At 40.9% G+C, this 3865-nt stretch overlaps 1 protein-coding gene across 2 annotated transcripts in view; it reads right to left on the reverse strand.

Annotated features, from left to right (window-relative positions):
* The window catches only part of NRIP1 (nuclear receptor interacting protein 1), a 74799-nt gene that overhangs the window by 48936 nt on the left and 21998 nt on the right, over window positions 1–3865 (reverse strand). The gene's annotated exons all lie outside the window — the stretch shown is intronic.

A 3865-nucleotide genomic window follows, 5' to 3' on the forward strand; every position in this document is an offset into this window, starting at 1 on the left:
ACCTGCTAAACTCGATAACATGCCCGTAGAAGATTTTTTCCCTTTAGTCAGATGTAACACACCATAACTCTAGTTCTGTGGATGTAAACAAAAACATTGAACAGGCAGTCTTCTACTGCACTCTTTCAAAATATGACTCATTTCAGAACAAAAGTTCTTGGCAGTGCATAACTTGATGTATATATGATGGCTTTATATGGAGAAAGATGCAGAAGTTCTTTAGTTATTTCTGATAGGGTTGCTCTTTGGCCAGAACGCTCCTGGTTCTCCTGTGTGATGTCTGTGTCAGAGCCAGGGAGCTCAAGGGGCTGAACGCTGCTGTTCCCCTGAGAAGGGAAGGAGTTGTTCCCTAGAGAGGGAAGCTACACAGGACGATGAAGCTGCTTCCTGCGGAGGCTGGCAGGTAAGAGGTGAGACCTGGTCTCTGCTGGTCCACCCCTCCAGAGCAGCCACCGGCACAGCTGAGCACCTGGGTTACTTTCTTCTCTTCTAACAGCCAAAGAGAAAAGCAGAAGCCAAACTGCAGTTACAGTTTTCCACCAAGTTCTGTCTCATATAACAAAACTTTTGCAACAGGCATACGTAGTTGCAAATTCTCCAGTGAAACCCAGATTTTGCCATGCCAAACTTGGCTTTTCATCACCAAATTCTTCTTTTTTTTTTAAGTTTTGGGAAACCTTACTCTGGGAGAAGCTAAGAGAGGGAGTATCTTTTAAATAATCTGCACTAAAAAAAAATCTGAAGAAGGACAGAGCTGTTGCAGGCAAACAAAAGAAAAATTGTTGGTTCTCATTTTTGATCTAAAAAAGGATACAGATGTCAACAAAAGACAAAAAAAAGGTGATACATGACCTCAGACATTTGTAATGAAGAAGTTAAAGGATCCAGGTTGATTTCTCGTGAGGAAAGAAGCTATTCTGAGATGACTTAAGAGGTTTTTAAAGTTACATAAAGCAACTGATTGAAAATACAAGTAAATAGATAGGTTCCGCAGAAGTATTTAATGCTAAGGGTAGTGGAATAAACTCCCACAGGTGGTGACTGAAGCAGAAAGTTTAAATGAGTTCAAGAAAGACCAATATTTGTTTCCAAGTTAACAATGGAGCAGCAGCTTCAAAAACAGTCACTCTGCTTTTTGTTCATGCAAGGTGAGTCTTAATATTACATGCCATCATTTTAGTGCATCTTTTAGGTCTTTAATATTGTACACCATTTGCCTTTTTTAATAAAGTAGGTCATACATCCATTTTATTAAAACATTACAATGATTAATCTCAAAAAGGTAAAAATGACACGATACCAAACGTGCAGCACTCATGCATGGATGGGACCCAGCCTTCCCCCCCCCCCCCCCCCAAAAAAAAAAAAAAAATCACATTTTATATGGACTCAGGCCACCCCAGGCCTCAGATACGACTGAAAGGCATCTTGAAAAGGATGCTGCCTGGTACTACAGCTGCCCCAAGCTGACACCCGCATACCCACCAGGTCTGACGTCTTTCCCACCTCATTTTCCTTCCCTCGGTTACACAAGGGGAATCATTACGCAGCCACTCCAAGGCTGTGAGACTATTTCAGCTTTAATCTGTGCCTGCAAGACGACCTGAATACAGACCTCTGGGGCTACGCTGACTTGGGCACTGTCAGAAGTTTGTCCTAAGCTCTCAAAACATTTGATGCTGCTCCTCTTATTTTCAAGACCTAACTCTTGAACAGTAGACCTGTTTGAATGTGCCTTGAGAGAGACACAGAGGATATACAGGAAAGTAAACAGTGCTTAGGGATACTGTTGGGCCAAGTAGCATAAATGGAGGCAAAAAAAAAAAAAGGAAACATTTAAAAGAAAAGGCAAGGAATCAGGAAAAAAACAGACAAAAACCCATGAAGAGAGCACATCATCTCAAACAAACAAATACAATAAGCAATAACAAAATAAAAAGCAGGGAGATTAAGAACTAAAAAAGTAAATCAGATTTAATCCAAGTACATTTAGTCAGCCATGCTGCAATACAACTGTTGTTTCCTACATTTCAATCAGCATGCACGCACTCACCCAAATAGCTGTATCTTAATCCACATCAGTTTAGTTTTGCTACTCAGCTCTGGATTACACCCTTGTCTTTCCCAGGACTGAGAGACTTTATTAGGGTTTGGTCATACAGCATGGCTCATCACCCTGTGCACTTTTTGGACCAACAGAGCCACCTTCCCTCAGACCTCTCCAACCTCCTCAGTAGCATCTTCTTCAGACACTTCCAAGTCAGTGCCTAGGTCACTCACAGCCCCAGTACAAGAGCAATTCCTCAATGGCTGAAGGTCAAAATGCATACGTGAGGATCGGGAGAATACATGGGGGGGTGACAGGAAAGAGGAAAAAAGGGAAGAGTAAGAGGGAAAAAGAACAAAAAAAAAGTGGTGTTTCCAAATCTGGAGTGCCAATTAGAAAAAGAGAACCACCGCTTTAAAATTTAACTTCAGGCTTTAAAATACGTTAAGTGAAGAATCAGCCTTACTCGTCAATTAGCTAGCTTTACTGGGTATGAATCCAGCTGCTAGTATTACTTGAGCTTTCTCCGCCCCCGCCCTCCCTCCAATCACAGTTTCATTGTGAAAGAATTTAATTATTATTTTCATTACCAGATGCATACATTATAAAATGAGCCTGCACAGAGACAATGAGCACTTTAAGAAAATAGGTGTAATAATGAGAATGATCTGTTTATGGTTTTTTTGCAATAAAAATGAAGACACTCTCAACAAGGCTACCTTTTAAAATGTACTTTAATAAAATCATTCATAATAGTCATAACGCTAAATTTGACACCCCTCCTCTTCTGAAAAAAGGATTAGCCCAGTGCCTTGAATTTTAATACAACTTCAAATCAAAACAGGTTTTTTTACTAACTTCCCTATGAAAAATTTCCTGAAAAATTTAACTTGAACACATTTCACAATAACAGAATATTAAAGCTTTTTGTTGTGTTTTTTTTAAAAAATCAGTTCCAGAGACATCCATTATACTGCATACCCAGAGAAATAATACCGCAGCCACCATATAATATGCTGGTATTCCAAATAAACCGCGGGAAAAATCGAGAGGAAAAAAAATTAAATGGCGTTTGCAAGTAAAATAAAGATACATGTATTTATTTATTTAGGAGTTCTGCAGCACAAACAAAAATCTCAAAGCCCTGAAGTAATAAAAGCAGATTTGTACAGATATGGTAGAAACAAGTGAGAGAGTGGTAACACCTGCATATTACTTACAGTCCAAACAAAAGACTAAAGTTACTGACTTTTAGTAATAAAAAACAATGAGTTCTTGTGTTTTATGTGGCCCTATTTAACAATACAGCACAACACTCGAATTTCACCCAGGAACCAGCTTCAATAAATCATTAACTTTTCATGGCCCACCAAACGTGTGCTAGGTGATTTACAGGTAAGCACCAAGCCCGTCACCAGAACGTACGCTCTGCTCTCCAGTAGTAGTGTCCCTACGGAGCTCACCGTCTGACCACTTGTCACGTCTATGCACGCTCACCTGTAAATCAATCACTGCTAGATGGGGACAATTCAACGGGCTACTACTGCCAGCTCTTTGATGGCGCTTCCTGCTCCAGAGCTGGGTGAACCATACATGTGCTCACTTCTTGCCAGTGATGCTGCAGGACCCAGCCTTTGTAGCTCAGTCCACTGTGGGTGTCCATGTACGCCGACACCACAAGAGGAGCAAGGAGTCACAATGGGTTTGCTTCTGCTGCCCCGATACACTTCCTGGGGGCAGGGGGTGAAGACATGGCACAGAGATGATACCTTTGCAACGCTTCAGCATAAATCATTAGCCCTACCTGGGCAGATCTCT

Source organism: Pygoscelis adeliae, unplaced genomic scaffold (assembly GCF_000699105.1).
Source record: "Pygoscelis adeliae isolate BGI_AS28 unplaced genomic scaffold, ASM69910v1 Scaffold14, whole genome shotgun sequence".
NCBI lineage: Eukaryota > Metazoa > Chordata > Aves > Sphenisciformes > Spheniscidae > Pygoscelis > Pygoscelis adeliae.